Here is a 24,259-nt window from a genome sequence, read left to right as displayed (position 1 = left end):
CCCCTCCATGAATATGTATTTCTTAAAGTTATCACTCATTGGAAAGTTTCTTTTAAAAGTATGTATATATGGTCCAATCCTTAACTGTCTTATTTTGGAAGGTTTTATCTATTTTTAATTTATGTCCTCCAGCCTTTCTCATACCCAGCTCCGTAAGAAAATTCAGATCTGCAGAAAATGATTTGAATGCCTATTTTCTCACTCGTCCGGGGATGATGCTGCATAGCTAGTACCATTCTAGATGCGAAGGAGAAAAGTTAATTCAATCAACAAATAGTGCATTAGAGTTTAATTTTTTTTTTTTTTTTTTTTTTGAGATGGAGTTTCGCTTTTGTTACCCAGGCTGGAGTGCAATGGCGAGATCTCGGCTCACCGCAACCTCCGCCTCCTGGGTTCAGGCAATTCTCCTGCCTCAGCCTCCTGAGTAGCTGGGATTACAGGCACGCGCCACCATGCCCAGCTAATTTTTTGTATCTTTAGTAGAAACGGGGTTTCACCATGTTGACCAGGATGGTCTCGATCTCTTGACCTCGTGATCCACCCGCCTCGGCCTCCCAAAGTGAGTTTAATTCTTTTATAGAACTCCATTTGAGAGGGGCTTTAAAAAATTACCAGCATGCATACCAAAGTATAATTTAAAACTTAAGAACAAAGATGTCATGGCTTACTGCATGAGATGGACAACACCCATATATTGAAAATTGAGTCCTTAGGGTTAGCTTTTATTTTATTATTTTATTTTTTGAGATGGAGTTTCGCTCATTGCCCAGGCTGGAGTGCAATGGCCCGATCTTGGCTCACTGCAACGTCTGCCTCCTGGGTTCAAGCGATTCTCCTGCCTCAGCCTCCTGAGTAGCTGGAATTACAAGCATGCACCACCACGCCTGGCTAATTTTGTATTTTTAGTAGAGGTGGGGTTCCTCCATGTTGGTCAGGCAGGTCTTGAACTCCCAACCTCAGGTGATCCACCCGTGTTGGCCTTCCAAAGTGCTGGGATTACAGGCCGGCACCCAGTTCTTAGGGTTAGTTTTAAAATCTGCATGATTTCTAATAGCTGTGTGGTAAATAGTATGAGGGTTTTTTTTTTTTTTTCAGAGATGAGTTTTGGGACCCTTGAGTTTTCATTTATTTCATATTTCGAAACATCCTTACCTCAGGTGACTAAAGAGTTTAAAATTCTTCGTTTTGTTAATCTTACTGCTAATTGTTGTCATCCACAAAAAAATAGTTATTCATAAATCTAAAGGCAGCTCATAATTGACAAAACAAGGCAGGTGTTGTGATAAAGTATAGTTACTCAGGTAGGAATGAACTTTTGAAATTACCTGGTTCAAGTTTAATTTTTTTTTTTTCTTTTTTTGAGGCAGAGTTTCACTCTTGTTACCCAGGCTGGAGTGCAATGGCGTGATCTCGGCTCACCGCAACCTCCACCTCCTGGGTTCAAGCAATTCTTCTGCCTTAGCCTCCCGAGTAGCTGGGACTACAGGCATGCGCCACCATGCCCAGCTAATTTTTGTATTTTTAGTAGAGACGGGGTCTTTCTCCACTTGAATGTAAACTCTATGAGAGCAGGGATTTTTGTCTTGAGACTGGCATAAAGTATGTACTCAACAAACTATTTGTTGCATGAATGGATATGTAACACGAATGAGCTTACTCTCCCTTAATGTTGCTCTTTTTTTTTTTTTTTTTAACTGAGGCAAGACTACTGCCAATATTCTTTTTTTTGAGACAAGTATCTCACTCACCCAGGCTGGAGTGCAGTGGCATGATCTCTCAGCTCACTGCAACCTCTGCCTCCCGGATTCAAGTGATTCTCCTGCCTCAGCCTCCCGAGTAGCTGGGATTATAGGCATGTGCCACCACACCTGGCTAATTTTTCTATCTTTAGTAGAGATGAGTTTCACCATTTTGGCCAGGCTGGGCTTGAACTCCTGACATCGTGATCCACCTACCTCAGCCTTTCAGAGTGTTGGGATTATAGGCATGAGCCACTGTGCCTGGCTTACTGCCAATATTCTTATAGATTTGAGCATGACCGGTTTCCTGTGGCTTTAGGAGGCAGTGAGTAATTGAATCATTAAATAAATGTGGTGCCTTTGGAGTCCTGGAAAATAAGAAGGAAAATGACCTAGTTCTTAGAGAGGTTTGTATGAGGAGTCAATAAGGAGGAAGACTATGAACCAACATGAGAAAAAGCTCTCGCTCTTAGCCTTGAGGTTGAAATATAGTGTAGTTGCAAGATTAAAACCATCTTTGCCTGGTTGAAGGGACTGGAGAAGCTAGTATATTGGAAAAGTATGAAAGAGGAATTGTTCTTAAGAGATTAAGAAATACTTAAGTCAATGCTAAACTATTTGAGAAGTGTAAATCTAGGTACTTGTTTCTTGCTTAATTGTTAGTTTGTATTCCAGGCATCTCTTGAGTTAATAAAAGGTTTATCTACTTGAAGAATCTGGAATGAGGACAAGGAGCGTCTTGGTGGGACTGGAGGGAGGTTAGAGTAGTGACATTTTTCCGAAGTGAAACAGAGAAAGCTTTTGAAGGAGAAACTGCCCAGATCTTTCAAACTGTAATAGGACCGAATGTATTTTGGGAGGATTTTCTAGACTAGTTTTTCACACAGGAATAGAAAGTTCTAAAGGAAAGTCATAACAAAAGTGAGAAAGGAAATAAGAGCAGAAGCTACCTTTCAGCTCAAGACCTGTGTGTGCGTGTGTGTGTGTGTGTACATGTGTGTGTGTACATGTGTGAACAGGCACCTGCAAATCAGCAAAGTGGATGTATATTCAATTAAGCCAGGACCTGAAAAGGGGCAGGGAAGTTTCTGATACACTCTCCTCTCCCTCCCTCCCTCCCTTAGGCTAAGGGCATACTGTGCTCTGCACAAGGTTTCCTGGGAGTGATAGTTGACTCGGCAGGCGTACAGCTCACCTGGGTGGAGTCATTATATAGTTTAAAGCAGCAGTTGTCAACCAGGATCAGTTTGCCCCTTAGGGGACATTTGGCAGTGTCTTGAGTTCTTAAGTGTCGAGACCTGGAGGGGAAGGTAGTACTACTGCCATCTAGTGAATAGAGGCCAGGGATGCTGCTAGACATTCTATAATGCACAGCATATTCCCCCACAACAAAGAATTACTTGCCGAGAAATGTCAGTAGTTCTGAGGTTGAGAAACCAGTTTAAAGTGTACAGGTGTGTGTCATATGATTGAGCTAGGGTTCTGTGCTAGAAGTTGTTTTGCCTGCAAACATCAGAAACCCGATCTATTTAAGTACAAAGGGAAATGTAAAGGAAAGCAGAAGAATCTCTGAACAGCCAAACCAAGGAAAGAACAGAAACCAACCAGCTCCTAGAATCTCATTGGAAGAGTTCTTGGACCTTCATCTTTTTTTTTTTTTCTTTTTTCTTTTTTTTTTTTGAGATGGAGTTTCGCTCTTGTTACCCAGGCTGTAGTGCAATGGCGCGATCTGGGCTCACTGCAACCTCCGCCTCCTGGATTCAGGCAATTCTCCTGCCTCAGCCTCCTGAGTAGCTGGGATTACAGGCATACGCCATGCCCAGCTAAATTTTTGCATTTTTAGTAGAGACAGGGTTTCACCATGTTGACCGGGATGGTCTCGATCTCTTGACCTCGTGATCCACCCGCCTTGGCCTCCCAAAGTGCTGGGAATACAGGCGTCAGCCACCGCACCCGGCCCCTGGACCTTCATCTTAAAGTAGCATTAGGGTTTTTTACCTTAGCACCATTGACATTTTGAACTAGATAGTTCTTTGTTATGAAGGCTGTTATGTGCATTGTAGGAAGTTTAATGTCTCCAGACATTGCCAAATGTCCCATGGGAGACAAAATTACTCCTGACTGGGAGCTACAGCTTTAGAGTGCTGACCTATCTTCTATAATTCCCAGTCTCTGATTTCACCTGTCAGGTTTCAGAATCCTCAGAGAGAGAGCTTTTGTGACCCAATTTTGTCTATCCATGGTTCAATTAGCAATAGTAAAGGGTTGTACAACAAAAATATGGTAATGGGAATGGCTGTTTTGAGTTAGGCTTGTTGCACTATTTGTCATCTGTCATAAGCACTGAACTAAATTAGATTTCCAAGGGCCTCATTTGCTATCTTAAGGAAATTGAACTTTATCCTGGGGATGAAGAGTGACTACTAATAAAGGTAAGAGGGATATACGAATTAAGGCAGTCTAATTTTTGGAGTCTAGCATTTAGGAGAAATATCTAGGGTGGAAATACGGAGTCTACAAATGGACTCTGAGTAACTTAAGTAGAAAATGGGGTCAGGTGTGGTGGCTAATGCCTGTAATCCAAACACTTTGGGAGGCCGAGTCAGGTGGATTACTTGAGCCCAGCAGTTTGAGGCCAGCCTGGGAAACATGATGAAACTCTGTCTACAAAAAACACAAAAATTAGCAAGTCTCATAACCCGGTCTCAAAAAAAAAAAAAAAAAAAAAAGAATATTCATTATGGACATTCAGAAGGGTTAAACGTGCAAGATTTTTGTGCCTGAATGGCAAAGTGGATGAGAGGGATTAGAGTGCCTCACTTTGTGTTGATGGGATAGGCCACTAGATTGAGGATATATAGGAAGGGGAGGAGAGGGCAGCAGCTAATAGCCTGGAGAGAAAGGAAAGAACCATCAAAGAATTGGGAATGCTATCTAGGTGGAAGAGTAATGGAGTAAAAGAATGAGATAATTGGAAGGATTGGAGATGTTGTCTGAAACTGTCACTTTGAAGTTTAAGATTTTAGAGGTAAAGTGGAGCTGGTTTAGGATAAAGCTACTTGATGTGGCCATAGAAGTGAGTTGCTGAAGAGAAGTTAATGTGCATATAACTGGAGATCGATATGGCTTGTTCTAAAATCTTTCCAGTACTGACCATTTCTAAAAGGAAATGCAGTGTAGCTTATTTAGTCTGCCAGCCATTTTGTTTTTTTGGCAAATGCTAACTTCACATCATTATTGATAGGCTAATTATTTGCCTTCACTTTTATGGTAAAGCTCAGTAAATAATTTTTGAGAATTTATGTATTCCAAGTTTTTGAACACATATATATGCCACACATCTCTAATGGGCATTAGAGATACAAACATGAGTAAGACGTTTCAGTTTGTGGGAAGCTTCAGTGATCCCTATTCTAACATAAGAAGCATAAGTATGATTACTAACTGTAACCTGTTTCTAAATTGGACTACTTGTCTGGCATTGTGAGTGATGTGAAAAAGGAAGAAAAAATTTTTAAAAATCATAATTGTTTTTTGGATTATAAATTTACTTGTGTAGGCTTGAGGGTTTTAAAGGTAAATTGATAGCATTTACCTTTTTTTTGTTTGTTTTTTTGGTACAGAGTATCACTATGTCGCCCAGGCTGGAGTGCAGTGGAGCAACCTCAGCTCACTGCAACCTCTGCCTCCTGGGTTCAAGCATTGTCCTGCCTCCGCTTCCTGAATAGCTGGAATTACAGGCACACACCACCATGTCCAGCTAATTTTTGTATTTTTAATAGAGATGGGATTTCACCATGTTGGCCAGGCTGGTCTCAAACGCCTGACCTTGTGATCCACCCACCTCCGCCTCCCAAAGTGCTAGGTGTGAGCCACCATGACCAGCCAACAGTACTCACTTTTAAATAATCCTCATTAATGTGGATTTTGACACTGTATATACTAGTTGTTTATTTAAAATAATTTACTGAGTGTCTGCCTTGTACCAGGAATTGCACCTTCCTGCTGGGGTTGTAGCAGTTAACACACTGGGCAAAGATCCCTGCCCTCATGGAGTTTACCTTTTAATCACAAGCAGATAGTAAGTACATAAATAGATAAAATACATAGAATAGTGTATCAGTGTGTTAAATGCTACTGAAAAAGTAACACAGGGAAAGGGTATGGGAAGTATAAGAAATTGGAGATGGAGTTTGCTATTTTAAATCTGGTGATTGGGAAGGCTTAATTGAGAAAGTAATATTCAAGGCTGGGTGTGGTGGCTCACACCTGTAATCCCAGCACTTTGGGAGGCTAAGGTGCGTGGATCACAAGGTCAGGCATTTGAGACCAGCCTGGCCAACTTGGTGAAGCCCCGTCTCTACTAAAAATACAAAAATTAGCTGGACGTGGTGGCGTGTGCCTGTAATTCTAGCCACTTGAGCGGCTGAGATAGGAGGATTGCTTGAGCCCAGGAGGCAGAGGTGGCAGGTGAACTGGGATTGCACCACTACACTCCAGCCTGCCGAGTAAGACCCTGTCTCAAAAAAAAGAAAGTAGTATTTGAGAAGAGACCTGAAAGGGATGGTGGGAACAAATGCAGAGGCTCCAGAGTTGGGAACTTGTTTGATATTTTTAAAACATATGAAGGCCACCGATAGAGGTGGAGAGAGTAAAGGGAGAAGAGGAAAATGAGATCAAAGAGAAAAGGCCCAGATCATTTGGGACCTTGTAGTGACTTTGGCTTTTACTCTGAGATTGGAAGCCACTGAGAGGCCTTGAGCTAGATGTGTGGCGGGCACCTGTAATCCCAGCCACTTGGGAGGCTGAGGCAGGAGAATCGCTTGAACCCGGGAGGTGGAGGTTGCAGTGAGCCGAGATCGGGCCACTGCACTCCAGTCTGGGCAATAGAGCAAGACTCTGTCTCAAAAAAAAAAAGCTAACTTTCGAGAAGATCAGGAGTTTGTTTTGGATATGTTAATTTGGATGAAAGTTAGATTTTTTTTTTTTTTTTTTTGAGACAGAGTCTTGCTCTGTTGCCCAGGCGCAGTGACCCAATCTCGGCTCACTGCAGCCTCCGCCTCCTGGGTTCAAGCGATTCTCCTGCCTCAGCCTCCCGAGTGGCTGGGATTACAGATGCCCACCACATATCTGATTAACTTTTTTTTTTGGTATTTTTAGTAGAGATGGGGTTTTACCATGTTGGCCAGGCTGGTCTCGAGCTCCTGACATCAAGTGATCCACCTGCCTCAGCCTCCCAAAGAGCTGAGATTATAGGCCTGAGCTACCGCCCGTGGCCTGAATGTTAGATATTTAATTGGAGATGTCCTCCCTTTTATTTGTCATCTAATTTAGACTAACATGTTTTAGTCTGACAACAATGAAAATATATTGTGGTTATCCTTTGGCTTATGCAATAAATAATTACTGCAAAGTGAATTATGACTTGAATTTTCAGGGGTGGGTTTTTTGGCATTGTTGTTGTTTTCCTTTTAAGTGCATGCACTACAATAGTCCTCCTCCATGGGCAGCACATTTCAAGACCCCCAGTGGATACCTGAAACTGCAGATACTACTGAACTAACTATATGTATATTGCATTTTTTTCTTTATGTACATCCCTCTGGAATTTAATTTATAAATTAGTCCTGATAAGAGATTAACAAAAACTAATAATGAAATAGAACAATTAACAGTATCTGTATATTGTAATAAAAGTTATGTGAATGTGATCTCTCTCTTTTTCAAACTATCATACTGTACCACAGGTAACTAAAACCATGGAAAGGGAAATCTTGGGTAAGGGAGGACTACTGTATATAGTTGGTGTCTTTTTCTTTCAGATTGATTTCCAGCTGAAACCAGATACTGATTCTTGTTGGATGCTTGGTTTAGGAAATTTGCATTATTAGCATCCTAGAATCCTGGAATCAGAAGGGATTTGTTCCTATGTCAGAGAAGGAAATTATTAAAACGTTGACATTTGTGACTTGTCCAAGATCTCACAGATAGTGCTGAGTGGCAGAGTCACTGATCTAGTACCCTTTTCATTTGATTTTTCTATGCTGCCTGTTAGGGTGTTTCCTACCTGCCCCCACCCCACCTCAACAGTTGGCTTTTCTTTTTACCCAGTTTTCAACACTGCTGTTACTAAGGTGTTTTACCATCCTGCTGCAGTATCCTTTAAGAGATTTTATTCTTTTATGACTTGAGAATTATTTGACTTTGAAGTCCTTTGAAGTTGGAGGAACATAACATTTTGACTCAGCACTTCTTCAAAGTTGGGGGATGTCCCAGGCCATTTTGTGTTGCTATAAAAGATTACCTGAGGCTGGGTAATTTGTTTAAAAAAAAAAAGAGGTTTTATTTACTTACTTTTGAGACAGAGTCTTACTCTGTTACTCAGGCTGGAGAGCAGTGGCGCAATCTTGGCCCACTGTAACCTCCACCTCTCAGGCTTAAGCATTTCTTCTGCTTCAGCCTCCCTAGTAGCCGGGATTACAGGCATGTGTCATCACACCTGGATAATTTTTATATTTTTAGTAGAGATGGGGTTTCGCCTTGTTGGCCAGGCTGGTCTCAAACTCCTGGCCTCAAGTGATCCACCTGCCTCAGCTTCCTGAAGTTCTGGGATTACACCACACCTGGCCAAGAAAAGAGATTTATTTATAAAGAAAAGAGGTTTATTTAGCTTATGGTTCTGGCTGAGAAGTTCAAGGGCATGGTGCTGGCTTCCAGATAGGGCTTTATGCTGCATAAGAACATAGTGAAGAAGGTAAAGGGGAAGCAGACATTTGAAGAGGGGAGAATCTGAGGGGTGTCCTGGTTTTATAACAACCTACTCATGGGAACTAATATATTTTCTGTGAGAACTTACTACTGCAAGAACAATACCAAGCCATTTATAAGAAATCTGCCCCCATGACCCAAACTCTTCCCACTAGACCCCACGTGATCCCAACACTGTCACATTGGGGATCAGATTTCAATATGAATTATCGTGGGAGCAAATAAACCATATTCAGACACTAGCAGGGCAACATAGTTTCTCCATTTTTTTCTTTTTGTTGAATAATTCTCCTTTTTTGCAGGATTACACTTTGCCTTGGTACTGCAGTTTAAACGCTTTTCAAATAAGTTGATCTCTTACTGAATACATGTGTTTTAAATTCTGCATATTATATGCTTAGGATGAATAATATTTTTATTAAATATTGGTATTTAACAGTGGGTATTAGTGGCTGGAGTTCAGTTTGAATGTAAGTTACAAGTAAAAGTCTTTTGGCTATTTCCATAAGTGAAAATTAAGTAGTTAGCATATTAAAATCAAATTATTCAAATAAAATTGAAGCCAGTATGATTCAGGATATAATTTATTGTTTGATTTTTCAGACATTAGATTTACTGATAGTTTGTTTGACAATTTATTGATTTATTTTGAGATTATTCCCAGCCATGATGAATGTTACGTATAAATTTTGATTTTCCATATTAGTCATCAACTAGGCTGACTTTGAACTTTATGTGTATATATTCCTTTTCTACCCAAAAATAGTACTACGAAAGAATATCTGGCTTCTTTTTACCACTGCTAGTAGAGCATCAAAGGTTTTCCTCTACTGTAGTCTGTACGTCTCACTCTGTTGCCCAGGCTGGAGTGCAGTGGCACAATCTCAGCTCACTTCAACCTCCGACTCCTGGGTTCAAGCGATTCTTCTGCCTCAGCCTCCCAAGTAGCTGGGACTACAGGCACATGCCACCACACCCAGCTAATTTTTGTATTTTTTTTTTTTTTTTTTTTAGTAGAGACGGGGTTTCACTATATTGGCCAGGCTGGTCTTGAATGACTCACCTTGTGATCCACCCGCCTCAGCCTCCCCAGGTGCTGGGATTACAGGCATGAGCCACTGCGCCCAGCCAAAAATTTTTAAAAATAAATTTTTAAAAAATTATTTTTTAAAAGTTTAATTAATTTATTTTTGAGACAAGGTCTTGCTCTGTTACCGCAGGTGGAGTGCAGTGGCATGATCACTCTTCACTGCAGCCTCCACTTCCCAGGCTCTGGCAATCCTCCCACTTCAGCCTGCTAAGTAGTGGGGACCACAGGTGTGCACCACCATGCCTGGCAAGTTATTGTGTTTTTGATAGAGGTGGGTTTTTGCCATGTTGCCCAGACTTTTCTCAAACTCTTGAACTCAAGCAATCCATCCTCTTTGGCCTCCCAAAGTGCTGGGATTATGGGTGTGAGCAACTATTTGTAAATCTGTGTACTTTTGTTGGTAGGGATGAATATTTAGGAATAAACTTTGTGACACCAGAAAATTCAGTGATTTTAGGATTTTGCAAAAAACTATATATGTGTGTGTGTATATATATGTCTGTATTTTTTTGAGATAGAGTTTCATTCTTGTCACCCAGGCTGAAGTGCAATGGTGTGACCTCTGCTCACTGCAACCCCGAACTCCTGGGTTCAAGCGATTCTCCTACCTCAGCCTTCCAAGTAACTGGGATTACAGGTGTGTGCTACCATGCCCAGCTAATTTTTTTGTTTTTAGTAGAGATGGGGTTTCACCATTTTGGCCAGACTGGTCTCGAACTCCTGACCTCAGGTGATCCTCCCGCCTTGGCCTCCCAAAGTGCTGGGATTACAGGGGTGAGCCACCACACCTGGCCAAGATTTTTATATATTAGACTGTGTTTTTGTTCTAACTTACTACTTTTTTTTTGAGATAGAGTTTTGCTTTTGCTGCCCAGGCTGGGGTGCAATGGTACGATCTCAGCTCACTGCAACCTCCACCTCCTGGGTTCAAGCGATCTCCTGCCTCAGTAGCTGGGATTACAGGCATGCACCACCACACCTGACTAATTTTGTTTTTAGTAGAGATGGGGTTCCACCATGGTGGCCAGACTGGTCTCGAACTCCTGACCTCAGGTGATCCTCTTGCCTTGACCTCCCAAAGTTCTGGGATTACAGGTGTGAGCCACTGTGCCTGGCCCCAACTTGTTACTTTTGCTGTGCTGCAATTTTATTTTTATTTTTTTTAATTAAATTAAAAAATTTTTTTAAGGCTAGTTAAGTGAAGCAGTGGGAGTGGACAAAGAACAAAGAAATCTGTAACTGGTTGTGATCAATTAGTTATAAACACCACTGCATTTAGACTAGCCTGCTGCAATTTTATATATAACTGAAATGCACTATAAAGAGGGGCATTCATAAAATGTAAGATTTATTTTTAAAGAATATAGGTATTGAGTATGATTTTGATTATCCGCATTAGTAGATTGTTCATTCCTACCAGTACTTAAGGTTCTGTAAAATATACAAATAAAATTAAGATATAGGAATGTCTTCTGGAAACAGTCTGGTAGATGAGTGAATAAATAGAATTCAGGATAGAATGTGAGTCTTATGAGAGAGTCACAAGCAAAACGCTATGCAACCGTAACAGAAAGAGAGACAGTGAGACAGAGGTGGTCTGAATGTCTAAGAAGCTTGTGAAGAAATAATGAAAAAGGCCAGGTGCAGTGGCTCACACATGTAATTCCAGCGCTTTAGGAGGCTGAGGCGGTTGGAACACCTGCGGTCAGGAGTTCAAGACCAGACTGGCAAACGTGGTAAAACCCTGTCTCTACTAAAAATACAAAAAAAGTATCTGGGGGTGGTGGTGCACAACTGTAATTCCCAGCTACTCGGGAGGCTGAAGCAGGAGAATCACTTGAACTCAGGATGCGGAGGCTTCAATGAACCAAGATCGTGCCACACTGTACTCCAGCCTGGGCAACAGAGCGAGAGTCCATCTCAAGAAAAAAATAAAGGACATAAATGACAGCTTGAGAGTAATAAAGTAGTTATTAAATCTGTTTTCCTGGACTAGGGCGTGTATACAAAGGAAATATTTAAGGCAAATATCCAGAGAAGTTAGGGGTAATTTTTTAGGTTCTCCAAATTTGATTGCAATTTAACTTTCCAATATTACAGTTTTCTCCTTTGTTTCTCACCCATCTTTTGTTGTCTTATTCCTGCAGCCAAATTTTCTGTATCTCTTCATAATAGGCCATCTTCTCTCAGCTTTATTTTAGTAGTACATTTTTCTGTGGGTAGCTTTAACGAGGCTAATCACTGGTCTCCTCCATTTTAAAAGTCCTTTAGGTCTTAAAGCATATCCTGTTTATTTTATTAAAACAAATGCTTCGTTTTTTGTTGTGCAAATAGTCATCACTTTAAGGGCAGAATCGCCCTGATATGTTTTAGAAGCCAGGGTCTGTGCTTCTCTTGTTCACCATTGTTTCTTTAGCATCTGCCACAGGACTGCAGTACATAGTAGTTGTTCAAAAACAATTTTAACTGATCGGAAAAATAAATTTGTGCTACTTTGTCCCCATAGAATACATAGAACATAAACTGGTTGCCCTGAATACATTTTGGCAGGTTTAACTAGTTGACTCATATCCAGAAAATTTAGATTAAAAGCTTTTTTCCCCCCAACGAATACTATAGTTTTTCCATTTATTTTTGAGTATATAAATATGGCCTATTGCTGGATATCTCTTTGGTTTTTGGATTTTTTTTTTTTTATGGATAGCTTTATGCCTCGGTATTCTCAGTGAAATGAGGATTACAGTTAAAAATGGGGCTTTGGGCACTTAAACCAATTTGATAATCTGTATGTGTAGATTGCTTGCTTTATAGATTGCTTGTCTTAATTGATTTCATTTAATGTAAATTATACAGTTCAGCCTTTGTATAACTTCTACAACATAGTATCTCATTTTTGTTAATTAACATTTTAATATAAAATTAAAAAGATAATGTGAATGTAATTGGGGAGTAGTAGTAACAGTGATAGAATGAAGAAAATCCTAGATGGTTAATTCATCTTAGAATTTAGGCAGTTTGCCTTTAGTTAATCCAGTGTGAAATGCAACTGTATTTTTTTTCCAAAGTGCACCACAGCTAAATTTTGTTATCATCATTCCTTTCCTCTTCCTTCCCTTAAACTTGCTCCCTTCTGTGTCCCCTGTGTACCCATTCCCTGCAGCGTTCCCTGCTGGCTGTGGTGGAGATTGGTGTGCTGTGAATTGCATAATCACCCAAATGAGTACCAGAGGAATCTAAGAAACCCTGGCAACTGACTGCTTGCTTTCACCAGGAATAGGGACCTTTTTCTGAATTTCCTGCCCTCAGGTAATACTTCTATTCCCCATCCTTTTTTTTTCATTCTATAAATCCAAGTTCTTAATATGCCCCACATAAAGATACTTTGAGAATATTTTCTTACTGTTTTAGTCAGATACTTATTTCATTTTCTTTACTATGTAGCTAGAAGCTCATAAAATTCCTCTCTCAGAGTGTTTTCTCTCTTTTTTTTTTTTGAGATGGAGTCTCCCCTGTCATCAGTGTCTTTCCTAATAGCTAAGATTTGGCAACATATTTAAAGTTATAAACAGCTCTTCCTGATGTTGCAAGAGAGTTTTTTAACTTCCTGCAAGCTATTTGTAAATAGTAGTTAGCATTTGATCTACTTTTAAATGAATAGGTAAGCCTTCTTAGTTTAATATAATTAGTGAGTTATGTAGGCTGCTTTGATGAGAATGTTTTGAATAATTCTTTCATTCATCATTGAGGGATTTAAGAATTTATTTTGTGTATTTAGTGTTTGTTATAATCTTTATCAAAGAGATTGAAATAAGTCTCACAAATAGCAGTGCAAATGGATTATTATTATTATTTCTTTTGAGGCAGGGGGATGGTAGGGGGATAAGGTGTTGCTCTGTTGCCCAGGCTAGAGTGCAGTAGTGCAGTCACAACTCACTGTAACCTCAAACTCCTGGGCCCAAGTGATCCTCCTGCCTCAGCTTCCAGAGTAGCTGGGATTACAGGCACGCACCTTATGTCTGGCTGAGTTTTAAAATTTTTATAGAAATGAAGTCTCACTGTGTTGGCCAGGCTGGTCTCAAAACGCCTGGGCTCAAGCAGTCCTCCTACCTAGGCCTCCCAAAGTGCTGGGATTACAGGTATGCACCAGCATGCTCTGCCAGGATTCATCTTTGAAGAGTATAAGAGTTTTACCCTATTCTCTTCTACCTTCTCCTGCTCTTTTAAAAATTTCATTATCAGGGAAAGCAATTATGTTATAAAACCAGTGAAAAACCTAGAAATTCATATCACTGAATACTTCTAATTTTTGGAAAATTTATCTACATAAATACTTTGAACTTCCAAAAGTCTTGTCGTAAATTATTAATTAAATACCACAAGTAGAATTGTGCAACTTATTACATACTTACCTTAAGAGTAATGGAGAATTGATAAACTTGTTGGCTGTATGCTAACTAGCAATTGTATAGGTCTAGTGACCTAAATATTGTTTTCTGTTCTTGTCTGTGTTGATTCCATGCTTTCATTTGGAAACCTGGATCTCACAATTCCAAGGGAAAGGTATCAAGCTTTAACCTCAGGTAGCAACCTTTGAGATTCACTTTAGTTTTAGTATATTAATATTTAAGTTCTTTTGTTGTTTATAATGGCGTTCAAGGATGGTTCTGATTTTGTATATACCTCTCACAAATCCTCTGAGACACATGCTGGTGAAATGTAGTCACAACTGTAGCCCTTTGTTCTTTCTAGATTATACCTCCTTAAAACATATATTTTTTCTGGCCTGGTTTATGCTTAGCTTATTGAAGGTGAAGTGTTATGACTATATTCCAAGTTTTAACCATACCTATCCATGTGTTTATTCAAGTCATCTACCAAGATTAATTACTTTTTGTTCTTTACCTTCCTGTTTTAATCAGTCATGATTACTTTTTATTGAAATAACTATTGAAATGATTTATTGAAATAACTAGGTTCTTTATCCTGAACCTAGGATATAGTAGGCTACTTGGAACAAAATAGTTATCAGTAAGATTTAAATATCTCTCCTCATCAGATTTCATTAATTAATTGCATTAGTTGTTGCAACTAAATGCTAAGTGTTTTCATGTCCTTTGGGTCTTATATTCTGTATTCCATCCTTGGCACTGTTAAGAGAAAGATGTTTCCAAAATGCTAATCTTAACATTTAATTTTTTGCTAAAAGTCTTTTAATGGCTCCTGTTCAAGCTTTCTTTTTTTTAATAAATTTTGTTTATAACATTGGAATTTTTGTACCCAAAGAGATTTTAAAATAGAACTTTACTACGTAAAATAGACAAAAGTAGAGCCTCTCTGGTTTAATCAGTTATTGTTGGGGTGGAGGGTGGTTCCTCTGGCATATTCTTTCTTTTTTTTTCCTCCTCTTACTTGGCTTGGCTGAACCATGAGCAGTCTTCTTAGGGGCACTATGGGAGCAACACTGATGTATAGGATAAAAAACCCATATTCCTTGACATGGAAAACAAAGGCAGTTCATGATCTGGGTTTAGTTGGCTTCTCAAGGCATATTGTTTCTTTCCAAACTACCAGATGCCTTATCTCACATCTGTGCCTACTGTATGTGACCCTATAATCTTGACCATGCTGCTGCCTCTGCCTGAAATGTCCTTCTTTCTGCCCTATTCACTTGGCAGAAACGTATTCTTAAAAACATAGCTTCAGTGCTGCCTACTTTTATGAAGCCTTCCCAAAGTCTTCTTTACTATTTTCTTTATTTTAATAGATATAGAGTCTCACTCTTTTGCCCAGGCTGTTTTTGAACTCCTGGGCTCAAGCAATCCTCACACCTCATCTTCCCGAAGTGTTGGGATTACAGATGTGAGCCACTGCTTTCAGACGTCTTCTTTACTATTAATAGAATTGATCTTTGCCCTTTCCTTGTACCTCCATTTTATCCTGCTATCATTTTTATTATCTATCACATAGTACTCAGCACATAGTAAAATCATAACAAATTGCAGTGATTTATTTATATGCTTGCTTCTAATATTAAAATGTGAAGTTCTTGAAAATAGTAACAATTTCTTATTTAGTTTCGTAAGAGGCTAATGAGTGACTGGCAAACAGTAGGCACTCAGTTTTTTTCTATGTAGGGTATATGTCTAGTTGTGTCAGATCTTTGAGTATTTCAATAAGATCTAGATGCCTAAATTCTATTCCATTCCCTCCCCTTCCCCTCCCCTTTCCCTCCCATTCCCCTCTCCCTTCCCCTCCCCTTCCCCTCCACTTCTCCTTCCCCTCCCCTTCCCCTCCACTTCTCCTTCCCCTCCCCTTCCCCTCCACTTCTCCTTCCCCTCCCCTTCCCCTCCACTTCTCCTTCCCCTCTACTTCTTCTTCCCCTCCCCTCCTCCCTGGTCTCATTCTGTTACCCATGCTGGAGTGCTATAGCATGATCACAGCTCACTGCAGCCTTGACCTTCTAGGCGCAAGTGATTTTCCTGCCTTACCCTTCCAAGTAGTTGAGACCACAGGTGCACCACCATGCTTGGCTAGTGTTTTATTCTTCCTAGAGATGGGATCTTTCTATGTTTCCCAGACTGGTCTTGAACTCTTGACCTCAAGTAATCCTCCTGCCTTGGGCCTCCCAAAGTGTGGGGATTCTAGGCATTAGCCACCATACCCCGCCTGATGTCCAGATTTTTTTTTTTAGATGGAGTCTCACTCTGTTGCTCAGGCTATAGTGCAGTGGCATGATCAATATCCACTGCAGCCTCTGCTTCCGGGTTCCAGTGATTTTCCTGCCTCAGTCTCCCCAGGTAGCTGGAATTATAGGCGTGTGCCACCATGCCTGGCTTATTTTTGTGTTTTTACTAGAGACGGTGTTTCATCATATTGGCCAGGATGATCTGGAACTCCTGACCTCAGGTGATCCACCCATCTTGCCTCCCAAAGTGTTGGGATTACAAGTGTGAGTAACTCAATGCCCTGATTTTAATGTAAGGTCTACTCACTCTTTTTTTTTTTTTTTTTTGCAGAGTCTCTCTCTGTCACCCAGGTGGGAGTGTAGTGGTGTGATCATAAATCAGTGCAGCTTTGAACTCCTGGGATCAAACAGTCCTCCTGCGTCTGCTTTCCAAGTGGCTAGGACTACATGTGTGCCACCATGCCCAGCTGATTTTTATTTTTTTAAATATTTTGTAGAGAAAGGATCTCTGTGTTGTCCAGGCTGATTTCAAACTCCTGATGTCAAGCAGTCCTCCTGCCTCAGCTTCCCTCAGTGCTAGGATTACAGGTGATGCAGCCTCAAACTTCTTGACTCAAGTGATCCTCCTGCATCAGCCTCCAAAGTAGCTAGGTGTACAGGCATGTACCATCATGTCTGGCTAATTAAAAAAAAAAATCTTACAGGGATGGGGTCTTGCTATGTTTCCCAGGCTGATCTTAAACTCCTGGCTTCCAGCAGTCTTTCTGCCTTGGCCTTCCGGAGTGCTGAGGGTACAGGCATAAGCCACAATGCCAAACTTTTCTATTTTTAAAAACACTGTGTGGGCCAGACAAATAGTATCTGTGGGCAGAACATAGCTCACAGACTGCCAGTTTGGAGTCTTTCATTCTTTAAATGGTTATTTCGAAAAACCGGTTATATGAGATTGATTTTTTTAATTACACGCATAACTACAAAAATAACCAAGCCAAACAAACTCTTTGTAAATTGAGAATGCATTTTAAAAGAAAGGCAGTTTAAACCATTGGGAGCACACTTTGATTCTTGTTCCATTAACATTGTAGGATTTATTAAAAAAAAATTTATGCCTTGACATTAATCGAACCCAAAGAGCCTGTCAGTCAGAAGATCTGGAGACCCAGACTTGTAACAGTTTTGGTTGGGGAGGACCAGGGCTATGGGGGGCAGTCTTGAGACTGAGCCTTCACCCTGTGGTATATGGGATCTGATACCATCTCCAGGTAGACAGTGTCTGAACTGATTTGAAGGGCATTGGTGTCCACTGCTTGGTGTGTTAGGGAGAAAACTCCACACACATGGTCACAGACTTTTTCTGTGTTGATGATTATTGTTGTGTGAGTAGAGGAACAACATGGTTAGAGAGTTTCCCTATATACCACAGCACTCAGTTCCTTCTAAAATACCATTTTTAAAAATTTATTATTTATTGTTTTTGGCTCTCTCTGCCTTGACTATAGTAAGCCCTACAAGGCAAAGATCTTTGTTTGTTCTCTGATACATCCCAAGCACCCAGAATGGTACCTGCCACATAGTAGGTCTAGTAAATATTTGTTGAATATACAACACCTTCAATCTGTCAGACACTCTGCTAGGGACTGAGGACAAGGTTCCTGCTCTTCCGGAGCTGATCTTATAGTTGGGGATTGGCAAACATGAGAGAAGGCAAGTAATTGCAAATTCTGGTAGACCACAAAGATCAAAGTGGATGAAGTGAACAGAGCATGGGACAGAAGAAGAGGAGAGAATCTGCTCTGAAGGGATGATGAGTTAGGGTGAACCTAGGAGATGAGAGAGATGGGAGAGTGAAAAGCATGCCAGGCACAGGGAACTGCGTGTCCAACTGTTCTCAGGTGAGAAAGAACTTGGCTTTCTCTTGGAACAGACAGAAAGAAGGCAGGGGATCCTAAGGGAGATGGTGCAAGGGCTTATGGCCCTTGGGGGAGTTTGTTTGGGGTTTATTCAAAATGTAGCAGAAAAGAGAGCACTTGAGGAGTTTTCAGCAGGGGTGGGGCATGTGGGATATGTATAAAACAGGGAGCAAACTACAGCTCCAGAGGTCTACTTTGGCTCACTGCCTGTTTCTGGAAACAAAGTTTTATTTGGATCACAGGCACACCATTAGTTTTCTTAGGAGTTACAAAGGCAGAGTTTATGAAAAACAAATAAAAATAAATGTCTATGCCTGGAATATATGCTAAGTCTTAAAATTTTACATTGAAAGCTCCTTAAGGGTAAGAGTTGCCATATATTGCTACAATGCTCAGTAAATACGGTTGAATTGAAAATTTATCAGCATGATAATAGAATGGTAACTGATCCTAAAATACCTCTTAAATTACAATTGTACAAGTTTGATTATAGTCTGGGTTCTACTTTAGTGACCTTCAGCATTTAACTTAACCTCTCTAGGCTTCACATTCTCTGCTGTAAAATGAGCAAGTTGAAAATTATTTGAAATTCTTTGTAGTATGAGGACAGCCTATGGCTCTACTTTTTTTTTGAAGCTTAAAATTGCTTCTCATATCTTCATTAGATGGCAGATGCAATGGGATGATTTTCAAAAGGCCATAGTTCTAATACCTTTTATATTTGTATTCCCTTGTATTTTATTAATAGTTAACAAGTTCATTTTTTTTCATTTATTATTTGACATGAAGTCTCACAATGTTGCTCAGGCTGGTCTGGAACTCCTGGACTTAAGTGATCCCACCTTAGCCTCCTAAGTATCTAGGATTACAAGTAGGCAGCATCATGCCTGGCTAACTTCATTATTTTTTAAGTTATGTACATCTGCACATACATGCATGTATATATATTGTATGTATGTATCCCATTTGAACAGCTTTATTAAAATACAGCTGATTTATATGTAGTGAACTACACATATTTATGGTGTATAATTTGATGAAAAAAACTTTTTTGAGATGGAGTTTTGCTCTTGTTGCCCAGGCTGGAGTGCAATGACGCAATCTTGGCTTATTGCAACCTCAGCGTCTCACGTTCCAGCGCCTGCCTCAGCCTCCTGAGCAGCTGAGATTATAGATGACTGCCACCATGCCCAGCTAATTTTTGTATTTTTAGTAGAGACGGGGTTTCGCCATGTTGGTCAGGCTGGTCTCAAACTCCTGACCTCAGATGATCTGCCCACCTTGGCCTTTCAAAGTCCTGGGATTACAGGCATGAACCACGGAGCCTGGCCTGATGCAATATTCATATGTATGTACTCATAATACCATTACCATAATTAAGAAAATGAATATTCATCACTCAAAAGTTTCCTCAGGCTTCTTTGTAATCCTCTCTCTACTGCCTCATTCCTGGGCAACTGCTGATTTACTTTATATCACGTTAGATTAGTTTGCATTATCTAGAATATTATATAAATGAGATAATGTGGTATGCAATTTTTTTCTGGCTTCTTTCACTCAGCATTGTTTTGCAGTTAATTTATTTTGTATGCATACCTTCTTATTGCTGATATGCCACATTCTATTGGGATATGCCACAATTTATTCATTTACCTATTGATAGATATCTGGGTTATGTCCATTTTTCAACTATTAGAAATAAAGCTATTATAAACATTCGTATATAAATCTTCACAAGGACATAGGCTTTTCTCTCTCTCTCTTACATAATTATATGTGCTATACTTTCATATGAAGGAGATAAGCTTTTAATTCCTTGAGGTAAATTCCTAGTAGTAGAGTGGTTGGGTATATGCGAGGTACATATATCACTTTAAAAAAAATTCCAAACAGCTTTCCAAAGTGGTTTCAACTTGTTCATTTTACATTCTCACAAATAAGTATAGTAGAGTTCCAGTTGCTTCATATCTTCGCCAATACTCAGTATAGTTAGCCTTTTTAATTTAGCTATTTTAGTGGATAAGTAGTGATACCTTACTGTGGTTTTTAATTTGCAGTTTTCTAATAACTAATGTTGGGCGTCTTTTCAAGTGCCTGTCTGCCATCTGTGTCTTCTTTGGTTCCAGAATCCCTTTAAATCTTTTGCTTATTACTAGTGAATTGTTTTATTTTCAAATTGTAAGAATTAAAAAAAAAATACTGTAATTACAAGTCTTTTTTTCAAATATATGCTTTGGAAGTGTTTTCTTTCAGTCTATGGTTTGCCCTGTAGTTACAGTATCTTTTGAAAGGCAGAGGTTTTAATTATGATGGACTAATTTATTTATTTTTTCTCTTATGATTTGTGCATTTTTTTATTGCATTAAATAAAGCTACCAAACTCAAGGACACCAAGATTTTCTTCTATATTTTCTTAATAAGTTTTATCGTCTCTTAGTTCTTAGATTTAGGTCTGTGATCATTTAGAGTTAATTTTTGTTTATGGGGTGAGGTGTAATGGTCAAGGTTTTTTTTGTCACACACCCTCCGCCCCGCCCCCCACATGTGGCTATGACATTGTTCTGGTACCATTTGTTAAAAATACTATTTTCAGCCAGGCAAGGTGGCTCACACCTGTAATCCCAGCACTTTTGGAGGCTGAGACAGGTAGATCATGAGGTCAGGAGATCAAGACCATCCTGGCTAACACAGTGAAACCCCTTCTCTATTAAAAATACCAAAAAACAAAAAATTGGCCGGGCATGGTGGCATGTGCCTGTAGTCCCAGATACTCAGGAGCCTGAGACAGGAGAATCACTTTAACCTGGGAGGCAGAGGTTGCAATGAGCCGAGATTCTGCCACTGCACTCCAGCATGGGTGACAGAGCGAGACTCCGTTTCAAAAAAAAAATAATAATATTTTCATTGACTTGTTTTTGCACCTTTGTTAGAAATTAGCTAACCATAAATTTGGCTCTATTTCTGAACTCTGTATTTTGTCTTATTATTTATTTACACCCACCATTATCAGACTGTCTTAATTACTGTAACTTCTAGATAAGTCTTGAAATTGGCAGTGTAATGTTTCCAACTTTGTTCGTCTTTTTCAGAGTTATTTTGGATATTCTAGGTCTTCCGCATTTTCGTAAAAATTTTAGAATCGGTATGTATGTCATTTCTCTCAAAAAAACCTGCTTGGGTTTTGCTTAGGGTTGCCTTGAATCCATGTCTTTTTGAGAGAATTGATGACATCTTAACAATATTGAGTTTAATCCACGAATATGTTTTATTTCTTGATTTATTTAGATCTTCAATTTCTTGCAACAGCATTTTGTGGTTTTCAATTTCTAGGTCTTGCACACCTTTTGACAAATTTGTCCCTAAAAATTTCTTTTTTTTTTTTTTTTGAAACATTACCTTACTCAGTCGCCCAGGCTGGAGTGCAAAATAGGAACAGAAGAGAATTTTCCGGGCTCAAGTGATTGTCCTGCCTCAGCCTCCTGAGTAGCTGGGATTACAGGCACCCACCACTGTACCTGGCTAATTTTTTTTTTTCTCCTGAGACAGAGTTTTGCTCTGTCACCAGGCTGAAGTGCAATGGCCCGATCTCCGCTCACTGCAACCTCCACCTCCTGGATTCAAGCGATTCCTGTGTCTCAGCCTTCCAAGTAGCTGTGACTACAGTCGTGTGCCGCCATGCCCAGCTAATTTTTTGTATTTTAGTTGAGGCAGTGTTTCACCATGTTGGCCAGGATGGTCTCAATCTTCTGACCTTGTGATCCGCCCGCCTCAGCCTCCCAAAGTGCTGAGATTACAGGCGTGAGCCACAGTGCTGGCCACACCTGGCTAATATTTGCTATTTTTAGTAGAGACAGTTTCACCGTGTTGGACAGGCTGGTCTTGGACTCTTGACCTCAGGTGATCCACCCACTTCAGCCTCCCAAAGTGCTGGGATTACAGGTGTGAGCCACCACACTGGGCTGATCACTATTTTAAAAGAATAAAATAGAACATATCAGACTATTAAAATATTGCTTCATGAAATTTTGGTTTTTTTTTGTTTGTGTACTTACTAAATTGTTATGTAAAGCATATTTCTTGTCTTAGGTTATGTAAAAAAATTTGAAAATTCCTAAACTAATTAACATTTGTGAGCCTGCAGATAATGGAGTACCTCAGGTAATGAATGAATTGTTGTATTAAAAGAGGTACACCTGGAGTGACAGGAGTGTAGCTGATTAAAGAAGCAAATGAGGAAATAGGGAATTTGTGTAGAAAAGCTTTGATCTGTTTCTTAGTTTTGATTGAAAGGATCTTTATGGTTGCATGATGAGGTCTGTGGGATGTGAAAGGATTTAATTAGTTACAGATAATAACTTAGTGATCCTAGCCAAATTACTTGGCAGTCTGTCAGATTTCGGAAAGTCTTTCTGAAAACATCTTCTCTTGTATGACTTGAAAATGTGGTTTTAAGGTATTTTCTCATCTGAAAGTATTGTTTTAAATAAAATCAAACAGAAGCTGTTAAATTAATTTGCTTGCATAAAGATACTGGTTCTTACAAAAACTCTTCATATGATAATGAGAAATTTATCCTTGTAGGAAACACACAGTCTTGAGATACTAGCTAGTGATTTGAATTACTGGTTCATGTTAAGGATTTGAGTTGGGCCTAGTTGAGGAGAATGGAAAATGATGGAGAAGAATCTTTTCAGTACCTTTCTGTTCTAAAATGTTGTGGCTATGTGTTTCTCAGTCACTCTCCATTATTATAAGTTTGATCCTAAAGTAGAGTATTTGTTTCAAATTTCTGGAGGCAAAAATATGATTGACTAGCCTAGGTGCCATGTCAACCTCTAGATCAATCACTATAACCAAGGAATTATGTTAAAAAATATCTTAAATGTGCATCTTTCCCCTGTGTATACATCTTTTCCCAGAGAAGAATGAATCACTGTTAACTGGGTAGCCGCTCCAAGAGGTATTATAAATAATTGAATTATAACAATATTAAATATTGAATTACAGTTTGAGAATTACAGTTGAAAATACTATTTTCTGGGTGGCTAAAATGAATCATTTTTCCTAAGGCAGTGGTTCTTAGCCTATTCTGTGTCCAAAAACCCCCTTTGAAAGTCTGATAAAATATTGTGGACTCCTTGAAGTCCATCTGTTACCTGTAGTTTAAGAGTGCCTACTTTTAAAGTTTATTAATTAAACAATTTAATATGCATTGTTAAATTCCCTGTAAATCTAGTTTTTCATGTTATACCATGAAATACTGTATAATGGGAATTATTTTCTTCTTTTTTTTTCCCTGAGACAGGGTGTCACTATGTTGCCCAGAGTAGTGTCAAACTCTTGGCCTCAAGTTATCTTCCCACCTTGGCCTCCTAGAGTGCTGGGATTAGAGGCCTGAGCCAACCTGCCTGGCCTGTATCTTAGTCTTAATAATAGCTAGCACTTGCTGAGTTATTTCTCATATTGGGGATCATAACTAGCATTTTACATGTTCTAACTCAGTTAATCCTTAAAACAACTCTGTGAGGCAGATACTATTATTATCTTCATGTTACAGATGAGGAATCTGAGATATGGGTTAAATAGTAAGCAGTAGGTCGTATTTTACCCCTTGTTGAGATGAGATTCTTTGTGTGTGACAGGGTCTTACTCTGTCATCCAGGCTGGAGTGTAGTGGCAGTATCACGGTTCACTGCAGCCTTGACCTCCTGGGCTCAGGTGATCCTCCCACCTCAGCCTCCTAGATAGCTAGGACTACAGGTGCATGCCACCATGCCTGGCTAATTTTTGTATTTTTCATACAGATGGGGTTTTGTCATGTTAGGCAGGCTGGTCTTGAATTCTTGGGCTCAAGCAATTCACTTACCTCAACCTCCCAAAGTGCTGGGATTACAGGAATGAGCTCCGGTGCCTAGCAAGCTGAGGGTCTTGATTGTCTGTGCATTTATGCTCTGTTTCCTTAACCAAATTATAAATCTTTGATTATGTGGACCTTTTTTTGTTTTGCCCTTTAATGTTTGCTTAGTACAGTGTACTAAGACTCCAAGAATGAGAATGGTGTATTGAT

General features: G+C 39.6%; 1 protein-coding gene across 5 annotated transcripts in view; it reads left to right on the top strand.

Annotated features, from left to right (window-relative positions):
* BLTP3B (bridge-like lipid transfer protein family member 3B) overlaps positions 1-24,259 on the top strand; it is a 94,543-nt gene that overhangs the window by 1,513 nt on the left and 68,771 nt on the right. For 2 of the 5 annotated variants that reach the window (XM_078337102.1, XM_009004442.5), the window contains exon 2: positions 12,758-12,903. The exons of 2 other annotated variants lie outside the window; for them this stretch is intronic. The gene's annotated coding sequence lies outside the window, so the exon portion shown is untranslated. Of the gene's footprint in view, positions 1-12,757; positions 12,904-14,151; positions 14,178-24,259 lie in introns of all 5 variants that reach the window. One more of the 5 variants, XM_035257362.3, reaches the window with a different exon arrangement.

The sequence above is a fragment of the Callithrix jacchus genome, chromosome 9 (genome assembly GCF_049354715.1).
Source record: "Callithrix jacchus isolate 240 chromosome 9, calJac240_pri, whole genome shotgun sequence".
In the NCBI taxonomy this organism is placed as follows: domain Eukaryota; kingdom Metazoa; phylum Chordata; class Mammalia; order Primates; family Cebidae; genus Callithrix; species Callithrix jacchus.
This window is presented reverse-complemented; position numbering and strand designations above follow the sequence as displayed.